The following is a 14,181-nucleotide window of genomic DNA, read 5'->3' on the forward strand; positions in this document are numbered from 1 at the left end:
TCTTATCCAGCTCTCAAAGGTCAACACAAATTTTATTTCCTTAATGCAGACCTTGTCAAGCATCCATTTCATAATACAGTCTTTGGTTTTTTTAAAGCATCAAATGATTAGGAAGTGACAAGTTTTTAATATTTGTTTTGTAAATGGATTGACACATAATTGAGTTAAAGTAAATTGCACATATTTTAAATGTACATTTTGATGTTTTGATATATGTTTCCACCATCGAAAACCAAAAGTTTCTGCCTGCCCTTTTTTCCAGCTTTTAAAAAAATTTTGGTAAAATACATGTAACATGAAGTTTACGGTCATAACCTTTTTGTGTGGACAATTCAGTCTTGTTAGGCACACGCATATTGTTGTATAACAACAGTATTTTCCTCCTTGTCGCTGTAAAAGCATTAGCTCTCTGTAGGCCACGAGTTGTGGTACCTTCTCTTTTGGCATTAGAGACTTCTTGGTTATCAGCCACGGAAATCAGCTCTGGTTGTCTGGATGAAAATCAGCAATCCATACATCGTAGAAGGCGGAAGACCAGACTGGAAAGTGAATGAAACCCAAGCGTTAGGCAACTTATACCACAGCAAACACTAAGTTGGAGGAACCGTTCTTCCCATGCCCTCTCGATGCTGCAGGGAAATTCGACCTCCTGTAATCGCTGTATTGTTAAGTCATGTGTTCAGGATTTGAAATCCCATGTGTGAGGCTGTGTTTCTGATTGGGGAACCTACGCAAGTGTACAGTTGGTAACAGGACAAGGACAGGGAGAAGAACTGTTCTGTTTCCCTGGACTTCCGTGGTGGGAGGGGGTCACTTCCTTTTAAGACCACACACAGTAGGGGCTTTATCAATTGTTTATGCGTCTCCTAACTCTAGTGTGACTATAGGATCTTGCCTTGTGCATCTCTCATTTTCCAGTCATTGGAAAATTTCTAGACATATTGCAGTTATCTATATACATTTGTTAAATTGATTTAAATAGCAAGATACTATCCTTACGTTTCTCAGAGGGGTTATGTTCAACAAATATTCACTGATTCATTCGGCAAAAATAAATAAACAAGAAATCAATCAATGAATCAACAAGTGAGTGGGGTGGTGAATCCAAGATTGCTGAATGTCTACTCCCATGTGCAATCCCATTTATGAGCATATTTGGTTCATGCGAAATGGTTGTGGGCAAGACCAAAATATCAAGGGCCTTTTGTCATGAACCAAGTGTGTCCATGGATGCTTCGGATAGGACCAAATGTCTGCTAACCAAGTATATGCTATCCGTGAATAGAGATACTTTTATTTCTTCCTTTCCAGGTTGGATGGCTCTGATTTCTTTTTCTTGCCTCATCACTCTACTAGAATTTCCAGGACTCTGTTGAATAGAAAGCAGCCATCCTTGTATTGTTCCTGATCTCAAGGAAACACCTGCAGTCTTTCAGCAGTGACTATGATGTTAGCTACACAGATTTTTGGCCGTTTATACTATTCCATCCACTTTCACCTCTCCTGCCACTTTTTGACTGCTTTTTTGGGAGGGTTCCTATCTACTGTGGTCACTTTTTAGAAACTCAAGCTATTCGCATGTTAGTTCTCTGTCCTGTGCTTTCTAAAACTATCATCATCATTTCTATCATTTTCATCTCTGTGTCCATATTCTCATTATTCTAGGGACGGTGTTCTTAATTTTCTTTTACATATTACTGATTCCAGTTTTCCCACATTGGTTTGGTTCTGTTTTCAGTATTTTTTAGTTTGCCATTGCATCTTTTATTACCTTGTATTCAGTCCATATTGTCTTTTTTGTTTTTTTTGTTTGTTCTCTTATTATGATCTTCTGTTTCTTTTTCATAAAGGCCACATCTTTTCCCACTTCATTTTACATTTACAAGTACAAAAAATAAAATATATTTACATACATTGACATACCTGGGAATGTCAAGCAATTTTATAAAATTTTGTCTTGAGTACTTATAACACAGCTTTCTCTTTCTCTCTGTATCTCTCTTTATACTTACAGCAGTTTTTAAATATATGTGCATAATTTTTTATTAATACCTGTCCTACCTATTTGACTTTAAATTTTATGCAGAAGACCCATGACTGATTTATTTTCCCTTCTATCTCCAGTGCTTCACACAGTGCTCATTACACAGAACAAGTTCAAAAAATATTTGTTGAACAAATGAATAAATAGTTTTAGAATTATCTCTCTTTCCTTTATATAATGTTTCTCAGAGACATTAGGTTGAACTTTTACATGTATTTGTTTATTAACATGGCAAGATCTAGCCACACTTCAGATTTTTACACACAGGTAACTCCTGGACCCACTCTTGTCCATGTGAATAGCAGCTGAATTTTTTTTTTTTCAGATTTGAAGTCAGAATGCAAGTTGACATTCTAGCAGACATTTTCACTGTACAATTCTGCTCTCCTTAGGGTCTCTTTCTATCCCTTTTCCATTTGATCTCAACACCCTGAACTCATGGAATATATTGAAAAACTACAGATTCCAGCATGCACTGCTACCTGGCTTCAGCTTGCACACATCTCAGGATGCAATTTGCCACTGCCCATCCTTCCAGATGGTCTATAGGTGGATGTGATGTGAAAATTGGGGGAGTAGGAATAGGGAGGAGTTTCTGTGTATGCGCATCTATAAAATAGTTTTCTGGTTAATTAAAAAGGAAGCATCTTAAACCTGTATAGTAAAGAAATTAGTACTTGGTTTCCAGGTTGCTAGAAATTGTGAGTGTCTGAATTAGAGAATAATCAATGTTCCCCTCCTTTCTAAAATTAGTCTATATTTACTGCGATGAAGCCTAGATTGTTAAAAAATCAAGACAGCTATATTCCTTTCATAGTTTAATTTTGATATTAGGTGTTTTTATTCAGTCTCAACTTTTAGTTATGGTGTAGGACTTGATGTTTTTTTTCCTGTGTATTTTAGTGGGAAGTAGGGAAACCTGTATGGGTGGTTCTTTTCTAGATGTCATTCTAAACTGAAAATTCTTGAAATCTGTTTTCAAAGACAGCTGAGTACTATCTGAAAACATAGTAAATTCACAGAGTCCTCCAAACCTCTGTGCACGTGAAATGTGGCAATATCACCAGATGATGATAAATGAAAAACCTGGAGGCTCTCAGGAATTATAATATGGAACCATGGGCCAGAATACAAGTGGGAAACTGTAAACAGTCTTCATACTGAGTCTGGCTAACTGTTAACATGACACGATTCCACCAAAAGTTCTTAAAGGGTCTGTAGTAATTGTAGACCAGGATATCTCACTTTCCTGACGGAAAGCCAACAACACTTACAGTTAAAGGTGGGCTTTCTGAAAAAAGATCTTTGAAATCAATTATCTTTCCATCAGTGGCTTTATGGAGACAGCATAAGATATGGCTCCTTAAATGAAATCAAGTTCAGTCAAGGCATTAAAGAACCATTCCTCTGCCAGGGATCTGCCACGCCTGGTCTCCGCCACGCCTGGTCTCCGCCATGGTCATGGCATGACCTGCCCCCAGCCAGCACGGACGGCACGCCTGATACCCACAGGAGGGGCCTTGAAGTCACTGTTTGTTTCTAGGCAGGAAGCAGCTACAGTTGCTCTCTGTGACTTTCTTGGAACTTCACACGTTTATTCCTCGGTATCAGAGTTTGAAGTTCGGGAGAAGTTTTACCATGGTAAAACGCATCTATGAACTTCAGCCTGGCATGAGGATTGAAGAAGTGATGTCGCATGTTGAATCAGCCTAACATTTTAAGTTAAGCGCCCTCAGCTTGGGCTACATTAATGTGTTTAATCTTCAAATAGAGTTTTGTTAAACACATTGTGGTAGGGTGACCTGTGAAATGAGAGGCTCCTCAACCTCCAGTGCAGGATCTCATTTTCTTGGAGGAAGAGTTACTTTTCATTTTCCTCAAATCCTAACACATTTTGGGGGGTAAGGAGACACGGTCAGCTAGTACTAATTGTGGATGGAGATGCTCTTGGGGCCTTTAACCACTGCCAGGTCTCTGTGGGATGTAGAGAGCGGTGTCAGGATGAGTCAACCAGTATTGATTGCTTTCCCAGTGAAAACCGAATGATGGTGAGATACTAATTAAGTGGTTTGCCAATCCGAGAGGGTGACTGTTTGATGGTTATTTACATATTTGCATGCTCAGCTCTGAGTGGGAGAATGTGATCTCAGTGAGGCATCACTGTGAACAGCCAACAGGGGGCTGAATTATGTACACAGTGCTTGCTCAGAAACCAGGCAGGGCCAGGGGGAAGAGTAACTGTGGTGCCACCATTTTACAAACCAAGTAAGAGAGGCAGAAACTGGCTGAGAAATTCCTGAGGGTAAAGCACAAATTAGGGACAGAATTAGAATGAAATTCACAAGCACTGAGGTTCCAGTCTGTTGCTTAGTCACCGAATCTTTCCTCTATTCAGCCTTCAGTCATGGTTCTCCCTTTAGATTGAAAGACAGATTTACTCATGAAAGTGGGTGCATATAGTGTGACGGGGGAGGGAGCGGGAGCGAGAATCCAAGTGACGTTTCTAAATGTAGTGACTGTGGACACTGCCAAATTTAGGTGGTAAATATTTTATTCGTTACTTCACGTTTATCTTTCTTTTAAAGAGGATACATACTTTCAAAAAATCTGGCATTACAGTAAAGCAAGAAAGAATAATTAAAAAATAATTGTCCCATTATCCAAAAAAAAATCATTTTGCTGAATTTCCTTCTTTGAGCACATACACATGCATTTTATTACATTTATTATATCCTGACTTTATCAGTCTTAATGCTTTGAAATTTTAAAACGTACTTGTAACTATTGTGAAGATTGTAATTTGATGGTTAGAATTCTAAAGGAATGGCTACTACTCTGAAGTTGAACATACAAAATATGACAGAAGTTCAGGGTTTGCCATACAGTTCCACAGGGGCTTAATAAGTGTTTGTTGAACAAACAAACATATATATATATATATACAAACATATATATGTACACAGGTAATGCTTTATTATTTATATGTATATGTATGAACACCCATAATTGGTTCAGCTGGTTAAAAAGAGACCAGAAAAAAAAATACCAAAGCCTTCAATGGGATTTCTTTATCTCATAATGTTATGTAATAATAATAACCATTCATTATGTACTTACTGTTGTACACAGTGCTATATGGATGTAAATTCTCTTTATAACAATAACCAAGAAAGAAGTGCATAATTATCTCCATTTTACAGATGAGGAAATGGAGGTTTAGAAAGTTTAAGTGATTTACACAGGTTCACACAGCCAGTTAAGTTGCTTAATTTGAACCAGTTTACACTTGATCCCAAAGTTCTTCCATTTTCAATTAGTGCACAGAGATAAAGACAAACTTTTGTTTCTGAATCTCTATAGTTCCACAAAAGACTGGATGCAATTAAAAGACAAATGGATGAAGTTAGTCTCCTACTCAGTGACCTATCATAAGCAGTTCTGTAAATGTATTCCTCTATAAATGCATGGCATAAATATCTTCTATAGAAGGAATTTAAAAAATTATCAGTAAAATAAGGCTGTAGCATTCTGAATGCTGTAGGTTGGAAATTCACCCTGTGCTAAACTATTCTGGTCTACCTGTCACTTTAAAAAACAGTTTTATTGTGGTATATTCGAAATACAATAAACTGCATATTTTAGAAGTGCACAACTTGGTAAGTCTGACACATGTAGATGCATGTGAAACCATCACCACATGTCCCTCACCCCACTGTTGTCATGCTTTTATGTAATGTCCCCTCTTCCCCCTGCCCCCTAGGCAACCACCGATCTATTTTCTGTCACTATAGATTAGATGATCTTGTATTTTCCAGAGTTTTGTATAAATGGAATTCTATGGTATGTGTTCTTTTTTGTTGTCTGGATTATTTTAGCATAATTATTTAGAATTCATCCTTCCTTTTGTGTGTGTCAAAAGTCCATTTCTTTTTATTGCTGAGTCGTAATCCATGGTATATATTTGCACACTCCGTTTATCCATTCTCCTGTTGATAGACATTCAGGTTGCTTATAACGTTTGGCTGCTACAAATAAAGCTGCTGTGACCATTCATGTTCAACTTGAAGTATGGACATACACTTTCTTTTCTCTTAGGGAAATAAGTAGGAGTGGAATGGCTGGACCATTTTATAGTGTACACGTAACTTTTTGTGAAATTACCGGATGGTTTAACCAAGTTGTGCCACTTTATGTTCCCACCAGTAGCGCACGAGAGCTCCAGTCCTCCATACTCCCCTCACATGTGGAAAGGCCAGCTTTCACACTGGAGCCATTCTGATCTACCTGTCATTTTAAAACAAGTTAAGCAATCTTTTTTTTTTTTTTTGGTGGTGCAAATATTCAAACCAGGGTAATATTAGGCAAAAAATGTCAAAAGGACAAAGCCTTCCTTGATCACATTAGATAGCATTGTCATTTTTTAATATTTGATGATGTCATGAACACTTATATTTCAGAATTTTCCACCTAAAATGACAGTTCCTAGGGTGGAGAAGATGTTACTTATGGGTCTTTTTTATGGCTTTCATGAAGATTTATAGCATTCATATGCAGTTCTTGTATATTTTTGTTACACTAGCTTGTTTCTTGTTATTGTGAATTTAATTTTTAGCATAATATTTGTATATTTTAAAAACATTGTTGATTGTTTATAGGAACAATGTCTTAGTCTTATTCAACCTCTTTGATAAAGTCATCTCTTTTTCTTGGTTTATCTATGAGTTCATTTACATTTTCTATGTAGGTAAACATTTTGTCTGCAAATGGCATATTTTGTCATCTTTTCCAATCTTAATACTTCTGATTTCTCTTTGTATTGCATTAAAATTAAATGCTTTCTCAAAGTGACAGATTATTAAGGTTCTCTCCCTACTGTTCATTTTGGATCAAACCGGCATATAGTATGGTGCCTTTTGAGGACATGAATTCTAGTCTGTGCTACTTATTATGTGTAAACTTGAGCAAGTAATTTGTTGAACTGAGTCTCAGTTTCCTCGTCTGAGAATAGGGATAACAAAAATATTTGAAAACATAATTTAATGGGATGTTGTGAAGATCAAACGAAATAAAATATGCAAAATAAATTTTTAGGCGCTGAATGGACATGCAGAGATTAAATTAAATGCCTGTTATAGAGGCACCATTGCATCTATTTGGGGTTGTTTTAAGGGAGCTATTTTATCCTTAAATAACCTTAAAAATAGTCAACAACTTGTTAAGAACTTCTCTTTTTAAACAGTGATTGGTTCAGAGCCAACTATTGAAAATTTAGCATGACAAATAAATATAAGTAATGAGGAAATCATTAGTTTTGTGTTTTTGGAGAAAATTTGAGAAAAAGCAAACCACATTAATAATAGGTTTGGGCATAAATGCTTTTGAGAATAAGACATTGTCTTAGTTCAGAAATTAGATCATATAAAACCCTGAATTATGACATTTGGTCACTCTAAATGACATATTTTGAGCACGATAATCATCATAACACTTATCTTTTGGTAGTCTGTAGGAGGTCTGCTCACAACTAGATGACATATTTTAAAGTAATTTTCCTTTTTTATAAGGAAAAATATATACGAGAAACATGTATAGCCACATACTCTAAGCTAAATGGACCAGTTAATACTGAATTGCTCTTAAAACTGGCCATCAAGAAATTGTTCTGACCTTTGATGTAAGAGTTGCATTCTGATCATTGAACATTCACTCTTGTTGACCAAAGGCGAACCAGTTATCAAAAGAAGAAAGAAAAATAGGTCAAAAGGTGAAAAACAAAATGAGGAATAAACTAAAAGAAAGTATCTCTCATTCCCAGATCACTAGTTAATCATGTGGTTTTTAAAAAATGTATTTAAAATGTTTTAGTCACGGTAAGATACCATGGGTCATACTAGTTTTCACCATTTTAGACTCATGAACAGAATTTATGGTGATCTGTATATTAGCCAATAGTTTTAAAATATGACAGTCAAATGGAAGGCATACTTTGCAAAAATGGAAAAGGTAATCTTGAATCTAATCAGAATTTATAAGTTAGCATTATATCAATTGCTGCTATATGTTCATGCAACGTGGATGAAATAACTGAATGCTAACTTTAAAATTATGTACATGTATCTAATGTCATAGTGAATTCTGTTCAAGCAAGTAGCACAGAGTTCAGATTCTGAGGGCTAGAAATTCTAAGTTTGAGCTACTTCTGACTTTTTCAAAGTGTGTATGAAAGAGTGTGTTGTGGGAGGAGGAGAGGAGAAAGGGGATATGGAGCAGGTGTCCTAATGGGGGTGTCACAGATCACAGAGAAGGGTACGGCTGCCAGCTGTGCTGTCCTGAGTCTGAGCTACGGGGAATGGTCCTGGCTTGCATGTTGACCATTAAGCCTTCTAGATTAGTGGTTAGATTGGAGCTAGTTGCTGAAAAATGTTATGTCAGGAGAATCTTAAACAAAGCATCACGATAAGCAAACTATGGAATTTTGTATATCCTCAACCTCCTCTGTTATTTTTCCAATTTTTGTCACCCGACTTTTCTTAGTCTTTCATGCACCTAATTTCTGCCATTCATTGGCTTTCATTGCTGTCTCCCACTCTTTGATGACGTCTACACAGAGTACAAGATTTCTTTCTCTACTCTGCATTCTCTTCTCTGTTTCTGTGCTTGACTCTACAATCATGGATTCAGATTTCCTGAATCACTTCAATTTTGCTGAGTTAAATCCTCAGTTCATTTCAGCCATGGGTCAACCACCATCCTGTCTTAGATCATGCCAACATTTTGAACATCTGAACATCTTAGACTAACAAATCCCCTCATAATTTCCTTGATTCATATCTTTCACTGCTTTACTTTACTACCATCCTATACCTTCTGAAAGTGTCCATCCCCCTCATTATGACTTTTGATCCTTTGATTTCTTAGTTGTCTCAGTATATTTCCTGCTGTGTGCCTTAGCTTGTAAAGTTCTTTCTGTCCAGAATATTATCCACCTATTGATATACTCTTCATCATCCAAAGATCATTTTAATGTTATTTGCCTGAAACATTCTTTTGATCTCTTCAGTTACAATTGAAAAAATTTACATTTATAAGGTGCTTTCTCCTGCAATACTTGATTTTATGATCAGCCTTGTGAGTTCTGCTGTTATTTCACCCATTTTCAGGTGGTAGAATCAGAGCTACAGATGAGGTTTTTACTCCTTGTTCAGCGCTTTTTCTGCTAAGCCAGTCTGCCAGGAGCAAATCCTTAGAATTTGTTTAGTGTATCATTTGCATCATTCAATGACACTTAACTTATAGTGGTTTATTTTTATATGTGTAAGAGTGTCGGCTTCTATTTTTTAAGCTCTGGATAATGTCTTCATTTCCTTTAGAGTCCCAAAGAGACTGCCCCAGTGCTTTAAACATGGAAGATGCTCAATATATATTTGTTGAATAGATGAACAAATTAATTAAAGGACACTACAAAAGACAGAGTGTTGGAAGCCAGAGCCAGGATGTGGAGCAACATACTGGCACAATACTATTTTGTAAGTAAAACAATTGAGGCTTAAAGAGGGCAAAAGGTTTCTTGGGGTCACGTCACAAATTAGGAGCAGAATTAAAAAGAAAACGCAGAGGCCCTGAGGTTCCACTCTGCTGCTTAGTCACTGAATCTTTCTTCTTTTCAGCTTTCAGTCATGGCTCTCTCTCTAGATTGAAAGGAAGATTCACTTATGGAAAATGGTGCATATAGTGTGACGGGGAATGAGAGTCTGGCCCCACGGCATTTCCATACACTCTTAACAAGATCAGCTGTGTTTAGCATCTTTCTTTATCAGTTTTGTCCACTTCGTGATCTTTCAGGTTTAAACATGCTCTTTACTTCCATTGATTCCCGTAAATATGGGATGTTATGAAGATTAGTGATGCAAAACACATAAAATCTTGCAAAGCTCTGCAGAAGAAAGGTATTACACAAATACAAAGCATGATTATTTCTGCCACTAGCAACAAGACAAGACTTACCAACACAGTGCACAGGCTGCTGGGCCATCAGCAGAAGATATACATTTTCTTTTCCTCTACGTGGATTAAAGTGGAGAAGGTTTCCTTTGGGATATTTGGACCATTTACTCTATTTAAATTTTTTTGGGGGGTGGCGGTGGGAGAAGGGAGTGGTGGTGGTAGAGGGAGAGGGTTAGAAACAAAATTAATTTCAGATGAAAACATGCACGGAGTGCCCAACAGGAATACTAATATAAGGAAGAAAATACAAAAATAATATTTACCTGTAAAAAAATACAGACTTGTTTGTCCCTCACTTGCTTTTCTTGTGATACTGGGTTTATTCTGAAACAAAATATTATCAAACACATTGAATTCAATTGGACTTAGAAGAAAAATCAGTTGTGAAGTCTCTGGGGGGAACCCCCTGTATCAATGGAGAAATGATAACATTTAGAGTTGATTATAAGAAACACTATTTGATGAAAAAAGTTTTGTATGAAATCAATGTTATTACTGGATTTGTTGTGAGTTACACTTCTCACGTCTGGAAGGGATATAATTCCATGACTTAATGCTCAGATGATAGTATTCAGCAGTGGAAAACAGAGATCACCTTTGTTCTACTTTTGTTTAGTGTGTATGTTGATATTTTGGCATTTTATATCCACAGTGGAAAAGATATCCTTCCACAGTCTGATGACCTGGTTTGATGGCTGCATAAGGCAAATGACCATAGAATTTACTGCCAGAAAGATTGACTCAACATTAACTAGGAAAAGTGAAACTCATTATCTGACAAAGACGTGCTCCTAAAATTAGAACAGTGAGCACTAAATGTCTGTATATATCTGGTCCATGTGTTCAATGATCTGGGCATATATTTGCAGCTAACTAATTCTGGCATGCTCATGGGAAAGGAAGCTAAGTGGCTTAGCATCATCTAAGCCGTGGAATTTTTACTGAGCCTTTTCTGTGGCTAGTGTGAGCAATGGAAAGCATCTGCTTTGTACAGTTTCCACGTTGATATTGGACTAATTCTGTGGTGTGGAAATACAGAATCTCAGCTGAATACTTGTCTAATTCCTGAAGGGATTACGAGTTGTTCCTGGTGTAAGGGAGTCCTGGCTTTGCTCCCTCCCCTTGATTAGGCAGGTGGTTCTTTGGTAGAATGAGAATCCTGGAGAGACCTTTCTTTCTTTTTTCTTTCTTTCTTTCTTTCTTTTTTCTTTCTTTCTTTTTTCTTTTTGGTATATATAAATTTTTATTGAAGTAAAGTCAGTTTACAACGTTGTGTCAACTTACACAATGCTTCAGTCATACATGAACACATATATTCATTTTCATATTCTTCACCACAAGTTACTACAAGATATTGAATATAGTTCCCTGTGGCTATCCAGTATGAACTTGTTGTTTATCTATTTTATATGTATTTGTGGATATCTGCAAATCTTGAACTCCCAATTTATTACTTCTTCCCCTGGTAAGCATAGGTTTGTTTTCCATGTCCGTAAGTCTGTTTCTGTTTTGTAAATAAGTTCGTCTTTTTTTTTTTTTAGATTCCACATATAAGTGATATCATATGGTATTTTTCTTTCTCTTTCTAGCTTGCTTCACTTAGAATGACAATCTCCAGGTCCATCCATGTTGCTGCAAATGTCATTGTTTTATTCTTTTATATGGCTGTGTAGTATTCCATTGTATCAATATACTGCAACTTCTTTATCTAGTCATCTGTTGATGGACATTTAGGTTGTTTCCATGTCTTGGCTATTGTAAATAGTACTGCTATGAACACTGGGGTGCCTGTATCTCTTTGAATTAAGTTTCCCTCTGGATGTATGCCCAGGAATAGGATTGCTGGATCATATGGTAAGTCTATTTTCAGTCTTTTGAGGAATCCTGTAGAGGCTTTTCAAGCATCATAAACATTGTAACTGTTTTGTCTGCTCATCTGAAATCCAATGTCCCTTATTTTTCTGCAGCAAGTAATGTCTCCTCCAGGGCATGTGTGATGATTTTATTTCTGCCTCTATTTCTCAACTGTATATTTCTGCTAAGGAAACTCGGGCTCTGGGAAGTGAAATAAGTTATTCAAGATGAAATGGATTGTCAAGTCTGAATGTCCTTGATTCCAAAGCCTGTGATCCTTTCCCTGTGTACTATATTCCCTGTGTACCAGAGTCTGAGTGTGAGGTGTGATTTTTTGAGAGACATTAGTCCAGGGGCCTGAAATGGATCAAATTCTGTGGATACTCATATGTTTTATCATTGGGTACAATTTGAAGCCAGAGTGGCAATAATATTTATCTACATTAACTTAGACCTGGTGGCATCACTCTCCCTGGCTTCAGCTTTTATTGAAAGAGATCACAAAAAAAGCAGCAACATTAGTCCATTTCTTTCTCTGAGGTTCCAGATTAAATTTCATAGGAGAATTTATCCTAGAATTTAGAAACTGTTATAATTTTCTTCTGTGAGGAATTGAAACACTTTCTACTTTCAATTAATAAAAATTACACAACTTTATAAGTTTCTTTTTTGCACTGGCTGCTATAAAACTGAGTGTTAAATTCGATAGTTCTTCATATGAATCAAATAATGTTTTGGGCTAAAATATTTAGTTTTTCTCTTCTCGGTTCTGTTTTTCTAATTTATTAAGTATATTTGCATGTTATTCAGTTCAACCATCTCAATTCATGTCAATAAATAAGAGTAAATACCTTTGTAAAGAGAACCTTTTATCTTCTTATGCTCTCTTCAAGAGATATTATATGCTGTACAGTGTGTCCTTTTATAGAAGAGGATCTGAATTCTAGGTAAATATTCTACAGAGAATAATTATGTTGAAGATAAAGAATCCAATTAAACTCCTCCAATACTTTTTGAGTACAGACTATGCATTAGGCACCACGGGATATTATGAGCATCAATATAAATGTAAACGTGGCCTCTGACTTCCCTGGTCACAAACTAGAAAACAAAAAAATTGTTACAGTATATAATTAATTTTATAAAAAAAAAAGAACTTTAAGAAAGTGAAAAGCCTCTAGAATATTATATATTATGACAGTGACATGTTAAAACTTGAAATCACCCAAGATAGTAACTTACAGCTTTTATTCTTGAAACTAAATAGGATTACCTCAGCAGTGTATTCTAAGGTATGATTAGCCTTGTTTTCTAACACTCCTTATACTGAACTTTTTATTCACTGCAACACACTTCATGGTGTTGTTCCAGGAACAACATACTATGCACAGGCAGTTGCGTGATATTGTCATCTGTGGATTATGTATCTTTTCTGGTTTATCAGCCCAACCTCCTTCATTCAAGAAAGCAGATGGGAATGCAAGTGAGGGTGACATTGGTTTAAGGACAATCTTGAATCTGCTCTCATTTATATGATAAGTGAATTATTTACAAACCACAGCCTAATTGTGACTACAGTGAGTCAAAAGAATTGCTATGCCACACCAAAACAGGCTCAAAATTAAAAGGTTTTAATTTTGCTCCAGTTTCAAAGTCTTGGTACTTTATAGATATGAAAAAAATATTTGATCACTATCTTTCTTAGGGAGTCTTTGCTTCTCTAAACTTAATTGTTTTAATTCCTTTAAACCATTCTTTGTGACTTATTTTTGTTGCTAAGCAACTCCATGCCTAGCTGTGTGTTAGTAATAAATAGAAGACAAGAATCTACTAGGAACTATGGACTTGTGAGCTTTCCTTCTAAACTGGCCATACTGATCACCTGCACAATCAATTCATTAAATTCTAGGTCTTGTTTCTGCTTTTATTGCCCATTGCTTTTGATGTCATATCAAAAAAAAAGTCATTGGTTTTTTTTTTGACTATTTTATTTTACATTTTTTAATTGAGTTATAGTCATTTTACAATGTTGTGTCAAATTCCAGTGTAGAGCACAATTTTTCAGTTATACATGAACATACATATATTCATTGTCACATTTTCTTTTGCTGTGAGCTACCACAAGATCTTGTATATATTTCCCTGTGCTATACTGTATAATCTTGTTTATTAATGTCATTGTTAAGATCAGTGTCAAAGAGATTTCCCCCTATGTTTTCTTCTGGAAGTTTTACAGTTTTGGGTCTTGTGTTTAAGTCTTTAATCCATTTTGAGTCAAT

Source organism: Vicugna pacos, chromosome 1 (assembly GCF_048564905.1).
Source record: "Vicugna pacos chromosome 1, VicPac4, whole genome shotgun sequence".
In the NCBI taxonomy this organism is placed as follows: Eukaryota; Metazoa; Chordata; class Mammalia; order Artiodactyla; family Camelidae; genus Vicugna; species Vicugna pacos.